The following is an 8,925-nucleotide window of genomic DNA, read 5'->3' on the forward strand; positions in this document are numbered from 1 at the left end:
TTTTTTTTTTTTTTTTTTTTTTTTTTTTTTTTTTTTTTTTTTTTTCCCCAGAGATCATTAGAAGAACATTCGTGCTGCTGAGCTGTTACCTCTCTGGCCATTTCTGATGTCAAATTATGGAAGAAAAAAATGACACTTGCAAGCACATGGCAATTGAAGGAGCTTCAGTAATGGACAGAAGTGAGCAAGTGGGAAAGCAGAAGTGAATTCAACTTCATTACACTTTGGTAAAATATCATATTTTTGTGCAGGAGAAAAAAAAAGAAAATCTAGATTTGAGTAGCCTTTGTGCCAATATTTTAACAATTTAGAGCTCATAGAAACTAAGTAAAATGTAGTGCTTGGTATCCAAGTCAACCCAAACTCTGGAGGCAGCAAACATGAAAGGTTAAATGCTCTAGAAATTGCATTTGTAGAGTTTCTCAACTTAGGAGATGAATAGTTACTCAAAGCAATGGATAAATATTAGCAAAGGACCATTAGCAGAGAAAAACACATCAGTGAATCAGAGCTCCCCAGCTTATCAGATCAATTTTAAACAGGTTTATCTTGGACTTTTCCAGCACCTTAATGAGGAATAAATTGGTTTTTTACCCCTTTTTGTTTCCTGAGATTTTGTTGACTTTTTGTTGTTAGGTATATCCAACCATTAATATAAATGGGTCAGTGGCATAAGATAATTAATTCCCTCTTCCCTTCAGGTTCCTGAATACAGGCATTTTATGAAAGTTCCTTTTTATTGCTCTGCTGATGGTCACCTAAAGTTTAAGAACAAAGGAGTTACTGTTGTTTGATGATTCCTACAAAGGAGGAAGAGACCAAGTAATAAATGTAAAAAACAAACCCAGAAACAGGCTATTTTTTTTGTTTCTTTGTTTCTTTGATTTTGTAGATATACATATATATTGGTAGACAATAATGTGAACAGCTGAGTTAGAGCCTGTACACTGGAGTGAGTTACTTTGTGACCAGAGAGAAAAGAATCACACCCTGAATCACACCCTGTGTTTGCAAGCAAATATTGAAACAAGCAATGGAATAAGGAAGCTTTATTTTACTTTTCAGACCCCCAGGGGATTAGGGGAAAAAAACAAAAACAAAACAAACACAAAAAAACCACACACACATACACACACACACACACACACACACACACACACAAAAGAGAGGAAAGCAAAGGCACTCTTTTTTAAAAGAACCTACTTGCCTATGTAGAAATCTGAGTTCATTAGAAATGCTCCAGGTTATGCCCCTGGTCTCTCACTGTCATTCCAAAAAACTACAGGTCCCCATAAATCCTAGACCATTTCTGACAGGGGGACGTGGATCTCTTAAACACCCAAGATTGTCTCAGATGATTCAAAGCACCCAGGGGAAAGAAACTGGAATTAACTTGGAGTGCTAAACCTTCCAAGACATGCAGACACCTGCCTCTGGGCCAGGCATCTCGTTGACTATTGACTTCTGTGGGTTTCAAACGACATTTGGCACCTAAATGATTCTGTGGAGCTGACTACAGGATCCTTTTCCCTGGGGTACCTCTGTCTGGAGTTCATAACATTGCTCTGCAACCTGGGGGCTGGGTTTTGATCCTGACCAGCTGAGTAAATCTTGATGGTCCCTCACCCACCTTTTCTTTCATTTGGCAATGAAAGGAGTTTGGTTTATTTAAATCTCTGCCTGCAAGGCCAAATTTCTCTACATCTCTGCAAACAGAGCCCAGACTTTTCTGGACACTATCAAAGGGCTTAAACAGATTAATTTTCATGGCATTGGGATACAGTTTGTCATTTTGGAAGGGTGCTGGAAGCTGTCTACGCCCTGAGGTGTCCGTGAGATGGAAAGTAGTTACCCTGAGGAGCTGTAAAGTCTCATGGAGAAACTTGTCCTCACCTTCATCAGCACTTGTATGTCTCCTGGAGGAGGGATACCATGCAATCTCCTTCTACCCACAGACCCCACAGACCAGCAACATCTGCTCATTCTCCATCCTTAATTCCCTGGCCATATAAACCCGTTAGGTTCCTGCAAAAGTATTATTTTAGATGAAGCATAACTTTTCACCAAAAAATCATAACAGGTTTTGACATCAGCAGTTGGTTTTATACATTATTTGGATGTAGGAGGTCTAGCAGGATAATGTAGGATTCTTGTTTATACCAATTGCAGCTGACAAGCAGATGCAGCTGCTCTTAACACATTTTTTTCTTAGAATCGGCATTGTCTGAATTCTGCAAATAATGATGCTGGTAAATTTGGAAGTTTTCTAAACTGCATTTCTTTTGGATTCATATATTCAACACATTTTCATGACAAAACAAGTGCTTTTTGTGTGAATATTTCACGCTTTTACAGAGGGAAGAACAGAGTTACCATGAGGTTAAATGTTGCAGTGTAGGTCTGAGCAAGTTGAAATACAGAGCAACACTTCCACTTCCTCCAATGAAATATGCATTTTATCTTCTATGAAGACTTGTTTCTTGCTGGTCTCTGTCAGCAGGAGCCATCAACATAACAGTGTTTTGCTGACCTGTGAAAGAGCTTCTGGTAACCACTACTCAAGAGCTCCATTAAGACAGAATCATTTAAGCTGATTCCGTAACAATGTGAAACTTTTGTAAAATGAGGTTAGGAGGTTGATGCATTTTATATAACCAAATGCAACCATTTTGGGCCTGAACTTGTGAGCTGCTGAATAGTCTCAGCTTCCATTAACGTCACAGACATGCTCAGCATTTTATGAGATCAATATCGATGAAATCTAAAATCTTCAGATAATGTTTTAGTTGCAGTAATAGCAACAGAAGTGCTTAGGAATTTGAAGACATTTCCGAAATAAAAGAATCAAAACCCATGGCATGTTTACTCATTACTGATGACAGTTAAATCTTTGCCTTGCTTTGCCTTACGTTCCTCCCTGTTTAATCTGAAATACCTCTTAGAGTACCTAATAAAGCTAATCCAATTCATGACTTAATACATTTTTTCACACTGTTCCTCAAGAATTGCCAATTATATTACATTGATAATAATTAGTTGGGCAGCTCCAGTTTTTAACAAGTACAACATAACACAATCAGCCCACTGAACTTAAATGTAAGGGACAGTAACCAATGTAGATTAATCAAATCAGAAATCTAGCCTGGAAAGAATCCAGTCCAGTTCTCTGTTTGTTTGGTTTTGGGTTTTTTTGGTTTTTTTTTTTCAGGAAAGTTTATAATTTAGTCAGACATATAAGTGTATGGAACACTGTTGAAAACTTTATTGAGTCCAGTTGACTTTAACAGGAGGCAAGTTCCACATCCATATTCCTCTAACAGATACAATTTTTATCTCATTTTCCAGGCTAAATATGCTAATTTTTAGTTCACCCTATAAAATAGATCTTGGGGATACCAGTAATGCCTATGAGATCTTAACCCTTAGAGTTTTTTAGTATTTTTCTGAAGGATGTTTGAGATCCTCCATTCCTACTGATGGCAGAAGGCCTGAACAGAGCCCACCAGCAAGATCACAGCTAGGATGCCTCCAAAATTCAAGTCCATCAGTGTAAGTAGAAACAGTGCTGCTAAGAAGCAGGTTAAATTATAGTTTGTGGGAAGTTATAGACCATTTCCCAAAAATATCCTTTAATCTTGAAACTTCTAGTACTTGAACACACAAATCCCTCCTCTTTCTCAGGCTATTTATCATTTTTAGAGGCTATAAATTATACTCACCGAGCACCAATTTTATACACCAACAACCATAACAATGCAGTTGCAAAACAGAACACTCTGAAGGGTATGTTCCCCTTTCAAAAAGGATCAGAAAGAAAAATAATGCAATGCCTAGGTCTGCAGTAACATTTTCCATTCAAAGATCTCAAAATGGTTCTAAAGGAGCCATTAACCTCATTAAGCACCTGTGAGACAGGAATCCAGCCATCATCTTCATTGCTTTCCATGAAGAGGAAGAGTGGGGAGGGTATCTTACATTTGTGTACCTTGAGGGGAAGTTTTACAAGTGTTTTCCACTCCTGCTATGACTGGTTCGACTCCATCAGTTTTAGGCAAATTCGGGAGCAATATATTGATTGTTCTGAGCCAAGACAGATTACATGATATATAATATGCTGACAGCAGTGCTGGATAGATCAGGCTCCTAACACCGACTGACTGACTGTTGTTGGTATTGACATCAAGTTAATTCATCGGGAGGAGAAGCTGTACCACAGAAATCAAAAGTGCACATCACCAGTTTCTCTCTGGTGGAGTTTGGGGTCTTCCACTGCCTGAAAAAAGAGCACAACTGTACCCTGGGAGAGCTTGACACAAACTGGAAGTGGGAAGCCACCCTGGACTCCCTCCCAAGGCGGACATCCTGACTGGAGAGGAGTAAGTCACAAAGCCAGGGCTGGCAGAGTAAAACCTCAGGGAGACATGCTCTATCTGCTTTCCTCCTGGAATAGCTCTTGGTGATCCTTGCTCAGCTGACCTCTGGATCACACATCAGAGCTATCTCCCTCCGGTCACTGAGGAGGGACTATGACCTGAGAGAAGTGTCAGGCCAGATTCAGGCCTTCACACTTTTTGTCTGGCTGGAAAAGCCTATAGCTGAGTCTGGCAGTCTGAGATTTTGTTATATTAAGCTGCAATTCAGTCAGCAGCATATGGAGCACTGGATACTGTGGTCTAAATGTAAAGCTTAATCCCACCCTGGTTTGCTAGGCTGCTCTCAGGCATCTATTTTTTCAGATATTGAGATGCCAGAGATGAGTGTCTCAGTATTTCCCTGCATGTTTATAGTCTGTTTGACATTTTGACCTCTGCTTTTGCTTTATTAATAGCATTTTTAAGAAAGTTTTCTGGACAAACAGGTCTAGAGAAACTTAGTTGCTTACTTGTGGTCAGCACAGAAAGAGAATCCAAATCATCTGCATCTCCTGACCACAGATCACTAGGCATCCCTTCCACATGTGGAAGACATGTTTTCCACCAGAGTTAGTCTATTTTCCACATAAAGTCTCCTCTGAAATGTCTCTCTGGCTGTCTCCAGAGTCCAGTTGTCTTCCCTTGAAAATCACTCAGCTCCACTCTGACAGAACCACTGCCATATTGCTACGTGCTTACCCTTCACCTTGGCTGCCTTTTCTCTTCTTAATACTACATCTAGAGGTTACAAGCCTCTAGGAGACTACAGATATGGTAAATACCCCTGAAATACATAAGCTACCAAGTAATTTAGTAGATACCTGAACATTAAGAAATACTCAGTTTCCGACATACTCAGGAGGAAATTTCTAATTTTTGTTTTGCTTCATAACCATTATGAAGATCAGCCTTTGCTCACCCTCGTTACCAAGTACATTTCCTGATAAATGCCAATATTGCAGCATATGCAAAATGTCTTTTGCTTTACCTGTGTCAACAGTTTTCATTTTGTGGTGAGGATATTTAGGGAGTTTGGGGTTGAAGGATGTGAGAGACCAGTTCCCCAAACTCCAGCATAACCACTGTGGTAAGAGCTATACATGCCATGAGTCAGAGCATCCCTGAAGCACTGAACAGGCAAGTGAGACAAAAGATGAGTAAGGCAACGTCCACAGAGGCACCTGGCCAAAGTTATAGGATAGGTCAAGGGGAGAATGAAACATGGATCACAAATCTCTCGGCTTCTACTAAGTGTTCTTGCCACAAGGTGAAATACAAAAAGGATTTACTTGTTCGTCTAGCCCTTCCATTTCAGTACCTATCACCACGAGACTCTCCTACCCTTTTGCCAGACTAATTAGACAGTTTTAAAATTCCCGAGGTTTCTTCCAGACTTTCAGAAGTCAGGATGAGATGCAAAACAAAACTAATCAGGAGAAGAAAAATCTATTTGCTTAACCCTTACTTTAGTGATGTTCACAGGAAACATACATGTCATCTGCTGATTTTCCCCAGGGAAGGCCACATCACAGTTTTGCACCTAAACAAGAATCCTTTTCTCCTTCCCACCCTCCAAATGCGTATAAAACCCAGAAGTCTGCAGTCTTTGCTCTTTGTAAATATGCTTACCTAGAATATGAATTCAAGTTTGAGCCTGTGATTTTCTTGATCTGGAACTCACTTTGCCAAAACGATGCAAACAAGAACATATAAGTGCTGACAGTTCTCCAATGCCATTTCCACAAATTCTCCTTCAGGGACAGATAAATAATGAAACGACTCGATGGGAAGTAACACTAAAGCATCCCAGCCCACAGAACCACAGGATATGCACCAGACACACATGGGTGGATGCTGAAATGCTGAGAACATTTAGTAACACAGATAGGACTTTGGGAATCCTCATGCTTGTCTAGGCTAACTGAAGCGTAAATCTGGAGTAAATGGAGCAACAGTGATGCAAACTGTCATAACAGATTGAAAACCAGACTCAGAGCTCTTACCATCTACCTACATGATAGAAAAAATCTTCATCATCTCTATATCAAGGCATATATCTTGATATTTCTTTTTTGAACACCCTCTCTGCTGTTTTAGTGGTGCTGAAATGCAAAATATTCATCTTACGTTTTCCACAGCTGACTCCCATTCTGCTAATTCAGTTGTGCGAGATTTGACCCAAATGACTCCTCTCTCTTAATTCTTTTTTTTTATTACTTTGCTGATATTTGTAGTCAGTCTTTATGTCTGAGGCTGTCAGTGAACTGAGTTTGATCAGGCAAATCTTTACTCCCAAGACTGTGCTGCTGAATTAGAATGGTAGAGTGTGCTCTCAGCTAAGTGCATTAAGTAAAACAGCATAACAGCATGCAGCATTTTAGACTTGTAGCCTGCAATTTCTCCTCCTGCCCAGAACTTATCAGGGAGATCTATTAACATCCTGCAAGCACAGGGCTTTTCCATTCAGTGACCATTTCCTTTCCTATTCGTTACTAACATGCTATTAACCATTTCAGCCACTGCTGAGGATTGAGCTGATGTTTGCAGAGAGGTATCTAAAATGATTTGAGAACTGCCTTCCTGATTGTTACATATTTCCTTCAAGATCTTTATAACTACTGTAAGCATATATTTTTTTTTTCCTTACTTATTAGGTAGACTTAAATACCTCTAACTGTAAGGGGACCACATAACACCACGTATGAATTCTGTGTCTTCTCAGACACATCAGGGTCTCCAAGACCGATGACTTAATGCTTGTTATCGAAAGGATTGATTTCAGTTTCCTCTAAGCAAGAGACAACTGGAGGACCTACAGCCTTGTGCTGCAGTCATTAAGCTGCGTGTCATCTTCCTGTTCCCATTCAAGGGCTGTCTGTTGTCTCTGCTCTTCTCAGCCAAAGAGATGCTCTGATTCAAGACAATGCCATCAGTGGCCCAATTTTCTACCACTGGCTTTAGAGATAACACATCTCTTTTAGTTATCCAGTACCATTTTTTCCCCTTTTGCTATCAAACAAACCATAGGTTTCTTTCTAATATGATACCTGTTGTTCTTCGGGAGTTTTTCTGATTTTTATGAGAGAATGTCCCACTCGGATCCACCTTTTAACAACAAGAGGGAGGAAAGGGCCTTAAACCTCTTAAAACCAGCTTAAAAGGGAAATGCTTTTCATAGAGCAGCTCTTCAGTTTTCATATGGTTCTTGCTCATTGTGTTTTGATCCTATTGACGCTGAATGCTCTCTTGCTATACCTCAGTGTGATATAATGGAAGGAACACCATGTGGTAGTCTGCAGAAAAGTCGATTAAACTAGCAGACATAAAACTGCAAACAGCTTTTACGCGTCACTAATGGACTGGGACCGCTTGGCTTTTATGATAGCTCAGAAAACCTTACACACCTGAGGTGCTGTAAAAATGAGTAACAGTTAAAAACAGGAAGAAATGTAAAGGACAAGGTGCAAAGCTAGATGGCTTTTGGCATGAGCTGTTCAACAGTGTCAGACCATGGTCTGTTTACAGGTGCAAACAAAATGAGCTCTCCTCCTCATGGGAAAACTGCTGTGATCCCAAATGTACCCTGCAAACTTGGTGATCAAAAATTTGACTATTAGCAGAGTCCCTTTCCATCTGTTAAAAAGGGGAAATGGCTTTGGTCAACAGGGACATTTAAATTGTAGATTCAATGTTTGGCTAACTAAGGATGAGAATTGTCATTTTTCTCAGACTTAGCAGAAACACTGGTCATTAAATGCTTCCCCATGTCATGTTTAGCTCTGGCTAGTGCTGCCTGTCTTTTATTTCAGACCCTCCAGGCTTTTTGTCTCATCACCATGTTGCCACATTAATGTCTACATGGTGCTGTTTCCCCTTTTAGGACTCAGAACTCAGAAGGACAAAAGTTCTGTCAAATCCTTTTCTCCTCTACTCCACTGGCAGACACATGGACTAATTCTCCAAGACAAACTTAACAAAGCAGTATCAGAGAAATGACAAATTTCTACAGAAAATGCTGAATACTGCAAATGATATGCCTAAAAAAATCACTTGATCATTAAACAATAGAAGATGTCTTCTGTAAAATAAATAAACCATGAAAGGAGAAGGCATACCTGCAATTTAATATTAATAGGGTCTGAACTGTTCAGGAAGATCTTGGCCAAGTCTGAAGATACTCTCTGTGTCATGCACTTTTGACAGATGCTGTCCCCAAAGCAAAGCTGAAGCCAAGCCTGACACCTGACTCATACCAACAGGGAAGATGAGAAATCTCCAAGTGTGGTTCAACTAGGCAGGAGACAGCAGGGTTTTTTATGGCAAAATCTTTTGAGTGTCATAAATTTTCATGCTCTATGCCTAGATATCATGGTGAAAGGCAATAGATTATATCCATTTGTCATTATTAAAATTCCTGCTCATAGTTGGAGGAAAAAAGTTAACTTGCAGATAGTATAGCTCAATTAAGTGGAAAAAACACATCCTAAAGAAAAACAACTCTAATTGAAGAACT

Source organism: Empidonax traillii, unplaced genomic scaffold (assembly GCF_003031625.1).
Source record: "Empidonax traillii isolate 1590-97213 ecotype Southwest subspecies unplaced genomic scaffold, ASM303162v1 scaffold10:size5872457, whole genome shotgun sequence".
NCBI classification, from domain to species: domain Eukaryota; kingdom Metazoa; phylum Chordata; class Aves; order Passeriformes; family Tyrannidae; genus Empidonax; species Empidonax traillii.